This window comes from Podarcis melisellensis (assembly GCF_964234715.1).
Source record: "Podarcis melisellensis genome assembly, chromosome: 5".
In the NCBI taxonomy this organism is placed as follows: Eukaryota; Metazoa; Chordata; class Lepidosauria; order Squamata; family Lacertidae; genus Podarcis; species Podarcis melisellensis.
This window is the reverse complement of record NC_138537.1, coordinates 37,008,819-37,017,153: the sequence shown is the minus strand read 5'-3', so window position 1 is coordinate 37,017,153 and position 8,335 is coordinate 37,008,819.

Below are 8,335 nucleotides of genomic sequence, written 5' to 3'. Positions count from 1 at the left end.
ACTGACATCAGCTGTGCCTTTAGGAACTGCCACTTTAAGTGGTACCCTTGTGTAACATTCACATACATGGCAAACTAGACATGGAATTAAATGTATGATTGCATCTTGCATTCATGAAGTCCTTTGGAGCATAGACAGAGGAAGTAAAAAGACATAGCCATGAATGTAGCCCTAAAAGGTGGCACCTCTCAGTTGCTCGTTTGTTTAGGATGTTTGCCCCACACTGCCTGCACAATAGCTTTGTGAGGTAGGTTTCCTCATTCCTAGTATTGAGATTTGATTCTGGTAGTGACTTGTTCAAGAGTGAGCTTAGTATGACCTTGCAGATAAAGGTATCTACACAATTTTTGCCCACCTGTCTCCCTGCAGGTCAGGGATGAGGGACCTTCGGCTCTCCAGATGTTGTTGGATTCCTACTCACACCAACCCCTGCCAGCATGATTAATGGAGAAGGGTTGTAGCTCAGGTCAAAGGACCACAGATTAGTGGTAGCCTATCTGCTTTGCATACAGAAGACTTCAGATTCAACCTCAAAGCAGGGCTTGGAACGACCACTGCCTGAAACCCTGGAGAGTGATTGTCAGTCAGTATATGCAGTACTGAGCTAGAGCGAGCACTGGTATGACTCTGTATCAGGAAGTATCCTATGTTTTTATATAAGAGCAGTTGTAGGCCAACAACCTCTGGAGGGCCACAGGTAAACCCCCCATCCCTGCTGAGGTTTATCAATCACTCTGTCAAACTACATTCCCAGAAAGTGTTAGCATCCCAGGCAAGTAACTGAACAGCAAAATGCAAGGCTGACCTAGTAGGGATTTCATCCCAGATCTTGAGGTACTATGAATCTAACACCTGATTGATTGGACCACATTGGTTCAGTCTGCTCTCCCAAGATACTGCACAAACTTCCATACAAGATGGATCCATTTTTCAGCAGCTCAGGAGATTCAGGGAAACTTTGCAAAGTGTGCTCATAACCAAATGAAACAGATTTGGAAGGAAAGAAGTGGGGTTGGGGACAGCACTAGAATGACCCGATTTTCCTCCAAAAGAATTACACACTAGAAAATAGAACCATTCCTTCTTGGAAAATATTCCATAATTATGCATCATAAAAATAATTAGGTTATGGTGAATTAGTACAAATGTTTACAACAAAATTGCCATGCAAAACATTATGGGTAATAATATGCTAATTGCTGCAGAAGCAAAAGCTGATTATGTTAACAGCAATATCAAAAATTGCCAACTCGGCGCTTCTAACCAAGGCTCAGTACTTTCTACAGCATCTGGGAGGCAAACAAAGCAGGCAGCCAACAGACTGACCCAGGTGGCACCCTGGCAAAGCATCTTGGTGCCTTGAAAATGCATGCAGACTACCAAACAAAAACTCAGCATCACTAGGAGGCTTCTGACATCTGCCCAAATACGTTAAAAGACACAGAAAACACTGTAGGGTGCAGTGCCTTCACACACTTCCAGCCACGTATAACACTATATTTCTGGATGGTAGAAACTGTATTTCTAAAGCTTTGCTGCTTGTGGTGGAGAGAGTATTGTGGCTATGGCTGTGGCTGCACACGTTACAATTCCTTACCTAAAAAATGCCAAGTAGCTGAAAGGCTAAGGCAGGGATGAAACACCTGTGATCCCTCTAGGTGTTGATAGACTGCCGCAGCATCCCTGACATTGGCCATGCTGGCTGGGACTAATGGACCTTGGAGCCCAAATATCATAGGGAAGGCCACAGGTTCTCCACCACTGGCCTAGGAGAAGCTACCTACAATGAAAGGTGAGACATTTCTCTCTCTGGAAGAAGCAAATGAGCTGAACTATACCATCTCCATCTTTTGAGGATTCACCAGCTGGGACTGGGCCCCAGGTGAGGCAACATGTTGCCATCACTTTTTATTTATCAGCTGGACTGGGACCCTCGCTCTTATATTAAAGAACAAGACTTGTGTTTTTGAAAAGCGTAGGAAAGGAGAGAGTTCTTATATTGCTGGTGTTTTTCATAGATGCATTTACAAATTATTCTGTTTATATACATTTAGCAGCCTCAGAATTGAGAGCAGCCTCAGAATTGAGAGAGGGAACTGAACGGGCATATAACAACGTATTGTGACTGACAGCCTTATTTTCGGATAAGGGAAAGAATAGCTTGAGACTGGGCAGAATTTATTATATATAATAAGCTTGTCCTCACTACTTTCTTCAAACCATCTCAAATTGAATGCTTGGACTTTACGTCTTTTAGAGATAAAGCTGGACACTGATTTTGAATTGATCTTAGAAGGAATTGATTTTAGAATGCATTTCAATTAATTGATTTTGATTTTATGTAAACTGTGTTACGTTTATTGTTGTTAGCCGCTCTGAGCCCAGCTTCGGCTGGGGAGGGCAGGATATAAATATATATATTTTTTAATGAAATTTTTATATGCTAGCTGGAGCCCATGGAGTAAAGAAGAGTATAATATAGTCATTGTATTACCCACTTTGAATATGGTCTCATAAAAATACAGGAGAAAAATATATTGTGTGCATAAAGAAATAAGCACTCCCATTTATCTACCAGTGCTGCACCACCCCAGTCCTGCCCAGGTAAGCAGTAGCAACCCCAGTTTTTGGAGGGGGCTTCATCGATCCATCCCACCATACATCTTCATGGTTATGAAGAAGTGGACATTTCTACAGGTGAAACTTGCATGAGCCCTGGCCAGGAATGGGGAGAGGGAGGGAAAGAGAGAGGTGGAGCAGCAACAGCTTTCTGTATCTCACAACATCTAATTCTACTATTAAAATGCCCATAATTTAAGTCATTTAATGAAAAAGCTTAAAATATTAGTCTCACCATTAATAGTCTTTGCTGTGGCATACATATAAGGATTTAGCAAAGGAAAAGGAAAATATAATTCAGATTTTAGAATTTTCCCCAGGAGACAAGAAAGTAAATCAATTATGATCTCATTATGTGCCATTTTCTGTTTGAGGGGAAGAGGGGATGGAGCATTGCTAGAATAGAGATGGCACAAAAAAAATTAACCAGGTATGAACTGATTATGCAAACTGAAATTATTACATTCAACGGCTGGAATAGATGACTTTGCTTCACACATACCTTTACCATATCACACACAGATCAGGGCTAAGTCCCTTTGCCCTCTCCTCCCACATCCCCCATTCTTTTAGGTGATTTATCAGAGCTCCTGTGATGTGAAGTGCATACTAACAGACAATAGCTATGGCTGCATTTGCAAGTCATGCTGACGCAAATCATGTCTACATGTAATAAAAATGGTGGAGTGTCATCACACTGCAGTTTGTTTGGCCACATACAGGTGGACTACACCATGCTAGGGGGTGGTGTATGAGTGGCCCAGGCAAGCATCAGAGGCTCCTCTACTTGCCAGCCCTGGGAACCCTGCCCCCAGATCCCCAGGTTGGCTGGTACTGCTGGCCATCCTCCTCCTCTTCCTCTGGCCAGCTTGGGGATCCACTCCTCCAACCATCACCAATCAGGATATGTCAGCCCAATAGGAGGAGCAGTACAGGAAGGAAGAAGGCAGCCAGAAGCTATTGACAGCTACCCTGGTAATCTGTCGCCACTGCCACCATTTGGGATGGAAGGTACATAGGCCTGGATAAGGTGGTTGGCAGTCCCAGGTTAGCTGGCCACCACTTCTGGCCTACTTCTTGTTGTGTTCCTCCTGCTAGGCCAGGTCTTTGGCTGCAGTGCTGGTATGAGGTGGAAAGGAGAAGGTCTAATGAATTAGTTGGGGGAGTGGGTAGTAGGTGTGATCTAGGGGGTGAGGTGGTTGGCAAGGTGCTGGGGGTTGCTGAGGGCAAGATGTGGCTTGGTGTGTTTTCTGAACCCAGGATCATGACTGGTTAAAATTGGTGGTTACATGGTTCACTGTTTTGAAGCCCATCAGCAATTTGGCTGGGAATGGTTAGGTGGAATCTCTTGTCCTGTTACCAATTCTTCTCAGTGTAAGATTAGATGTGAATAAGCATGGAAGTATCTGTGTATGGGAACAATGATTTCAGAAACCGGAAACCCCTGCACCCAATGCATAGAAACTAGTTCAGCACAGATGTGGAGGTAGGATTTAGAAATACACATTCTTATTAAACAATCCAAAGACAATGCCCTGGAGGGATGTTTGTTGTGTTCCCTCATGTGTTTTGAATGCCTCCAGCATTCACCATCATCAGCATTTCAGATGCTCCAGGTTGAGATCCATAAATTAGGCCCCAGGCTTTCCTCACCCATAATGCAATTAAAGCACACAAGAAATTGGTAAGGAGCAGCATTTTAATAAGGAAACGTCGTAGACAGTTTCTGCACACCACTTTTGAATTCCCTGAACTGATCAATGCCATGATTTTTAACTAATAGTTTTCAGACAAGCAAATGTCTCTCCTCCCTCTGCCTCCCACTTGACACCAAGGATTTCTGCTTACAGAGGCAGCGAACAGCACAGCCTTTTGCCCTTGTTTAATGCTTTCATTCTTGCTGCCCAGGGTGGGATGGCCACATCACCAAAAATAGAAAATGCATAATCAAAAAAAGAGGACAAAAGAGGTCATGGATTGAGTAAAATCTGCATATTCAGGTTTGTATGCGTACATGCAAACTGATAAATAATGACTACAGTTTTAATAGAACTGCAATACATCTCACCATTGTGGAAAAGATTGCAACCTGGTGAGCTGTGTGCCTGCTCAGTCTACTGCCCAGGTGCTAATGGCCTGTGGGCAACTTATTCTTCCTTCTCATTGTTCTTTAATGTTAAACCAGACATGGACTGGACCACCCTTCAAATCGAGGACTCCTTCAAACAGCGGTCTTTCCTCTGACCAGCTCTTCAAGTAGGACACATGGCCACTCTCCTCATAGGTTCTGCTGCAGTCCTGGCTGCCCTTCTTTTTAATGAGGGCATAGGCTGAAGTGTTTGGGGCATTTTCATTTAGCCAAATGAGTACTAGAGGGAAGGATGCCATAGGGTTTTATAAAATGACACATGGTGTGTAGAAAGTGAATATAAAATTTCCTTCCCCTCTTCTTTTTTTCATAACATAAACTAGGGGTCAACCAATGACATTAACGGGCAATAAATTTAGGACAGACAAATAACGTACTTATTCATACATGTAATTAATGTATGGAATTAATTCACCACTATGAGCCTGGTGATGGTTACCAGCTTTAAAAGGGAATTAGAGAAATCCACAAAGGATCTATCTATCAAAGGCTATTAGCTATGATCACTAAGAAGAACCTGCCAGTGCAGAGATAAAATACCACTGGGTACCAGTTACAGGGCAAGGCTGTTGCCTTCATTTCCTTTTTGTAGGGATACTTGAAGCATTTGATTGGTCACAATAGTAAACAGGATGACAGCCTGGATCAGTGGTATGGAACCTCTGGCCCTCCAGATGTTTTTGACTACAACTCGCATGATCAAGGATGGGCTGTGGCCTAGTAGCATGATTAGTATGCTAAAATTCTCAGGTTCAGTCCCCAGCATCTTCAGCTAGGGCTTGGAGAGACCCCTGCCTGAAACTCTGGAGAACTGCTGCCAGTCAGTGTAGACAATACTAAATGAGATGGACCATGCCTCATTATAAAGCAGCTTCCTAGGTTCACATATTCCCTGTCTATTGGCCATGCTGACTGAAGCTGAGCAGGGTTGGGTCTAACATCTTGAGAGCCACAGGTTCCTCATCCCTGATCTCAATGAACCTTTGGTTTAGTTTAGGAGGCACCTTCTTAAGTACTTATGACTTTTTGTAAAATAAAAAGAGGTGTTGTATACAGTATATTAAAAACATATTATGTAGAAAGATGTTTCAAGATTTGCAGCCACAGAAATGTTCGTGGCCCTGTGGAACAGGAAGTGCTTGGCTTCTCCCTATGGTAGCAAAATGTCTAAGGCTACTCCTTGCTGGCTCATCAGGGAGGCTTTTCGGGGGTCAGAATGCTAAAAGTCTACAGCTCTGAATTCTCCTGAGGATGTAAAGAAGGAAAGCACAAATTAGGCTATGCCTGCAGCTGTGTCAGCATTTTCTGATACCATTCCCCACGTAGCTTATAGCTACTATTGGCCTGGCTAACAAATGAAAAAACTGACAAATTACCACGTCTGGATGGCATCCACTTGAGAGTGCTTAAAGAACTCAAATGGGAAATGGCTGGTCTTCTAACAAAAATATGTAGCAAGCCTAAGTGCAGCCTCTGTACCTGAGGACTGGAAAGTGGCCTTATGTAACATCAAGTTTTTAAAAAGGGATCAGGGAGATCCTCTAAATTACAGCCCCTTTAGCTTAAGGACTGTACCAGAAGAGCTGTTGGAAAGCATTGTTAAAGAAAGAAATACAAAGCATATGGAAGAACAAGTCTTGCTGAAGCAAAGCCAGCATGGCTTCTGCAAGGGTAATTTCTGCCTCACTCTCACTAACCTTTTGGAGTTAGATGATCCAGTTGACGGTTCGGGTCAATGAATGAATCTGGAGACTACACAAGCCTATTTGGTAGAATAGAAATGCTTTAGAAATGCTTACATCTATATGATGTAGTGATATGTTCTACGTATGGCTTTTGCAGGCCGTTGATATCTTACAGCACAAGGAATCTTTCCTGCTCACAAATCTAGAATCATGTTGATCCATGATAATTAGGAATTATGCTCTCTAGGACAATTTTCACCAACCAGACTGGCTGAGAGGAGTTGTAGTCTAAAACATACAGAGGACACCAAGTTGGCAAAGGCTGATCTCGGGTCTCTTCCAGATGTCAGTTTTCCCCAGCACAATGGATCCAGAGTGTTGACCAACCACAAACCACCCATTAAAGCAGAGTATGAAAAGAAATGCCTGTTTCTATCATTGTGGCCTACCAAGCAGAATTGCCACAATGAATGGTTAGACGAGGACTCACTGGTCTCACACTTTAAATAGCAAAAGCAGCTTGAAACCAACAACAACAGAAAGTACCTAATTAAAGTGACACTTTTCGGTTTCAAGGACTGTCTCCCTTCTATTGTTGAACCTAGCAACAACTTTGAGAGGTACCCTAGAAATCTGATTATTGACAACCTACAAAGAAGGAAAACTGTAGCTGTGGGATTCTTGCCTGCCTGCCAGAGCACAGCAAGGATCAGTGAGAGGATTGAGCTGGCTTACAGGAAAAGAGAGGCTTGATTTGCATTGGGTAAATGAGACAGCAGCCAACTCCAGGAGGGAGAACTGGAAGTAGCAGCTGGCTTCAGTGCCTCCAGCCACAGGGAAGGAAGCTCATGGTAGGTAAGATAAGAAGGATGTTGGCAAGGAGGAGAAAGCTTCTCCTGGGTACTTCTGATCCTGTGTTAATCGAACATGCACACAAATTTCTCCTAACCCTTAACCCCACTGCAAGGGTGGTACTACTTTTCTTTAAACTGAAGAATGGGATGGTTTTTTAAAAAACAACAACAACAACAACAACATCCCTTGGGGTCAAGACTGCTGTTAAATGGGGAGAATATGTAGCAGTTGTTTAAAGGCCACCAGTCATACTTCCCTAATGGTCTTGGAAATGGTTTTTCAATAACTCAAAAAACATTATTAAGAAATCATGCCTGTCCTGCATCTACAGTGCCTTCAGAACCACTCAGGAACCATCACATTCCTCTTATGCCACTTCTTCCTCTCACTCCACTATCTTGTACACCAGGTGTAGCTCACTCCTGAGCTCCTGATATGGCCTCCCTGTCAAGCCATTTTTCATGTCATGTCACTGGCCTTGCTCCACCCCCCTGAATGGTTTTGCCTGGCTGGAATGTGTCCTTTAGCTCTAATAATACATATTCCTTGCTTACCAGGATGGAGAACAGAGGGGCTGGTGGGCTGGTGCAGCGATTCTCCTATGGTGCAAAGGTAGAATTTATATTCAGTGTTCTTTAGCATCTGTCTCTGCCCACTACAGCCATGTGACCCCTAAAGGTTGCGGGGACAGAAATGTTGCCCTCAGGCTGACAACGTTTCCTGATCCCTGATCTGCAACCACACCTACCCATTCTCACCTCTCCCTCTGGCTCCCCCATTCCCCAGCTTCTTTTATCTTCACCCTGAAGTAACTGAGTCCCCAGCAGGCAGGATTCACAACCCTATTCCATGCTTTTAATCTTTCAGTGAAATCATGGTTTACAGTTTGGGGAAAGCTGAGCCTTTACTGAAAAGTGTGACATACTTCCAGTGAGATCATGTTAAAAATCACTCTCTCTGTGCTCTTACTGGTGCCCCCCACATCTATGGGAGGCCCACTTCTTGAGCTGGTAAAACACACACACAA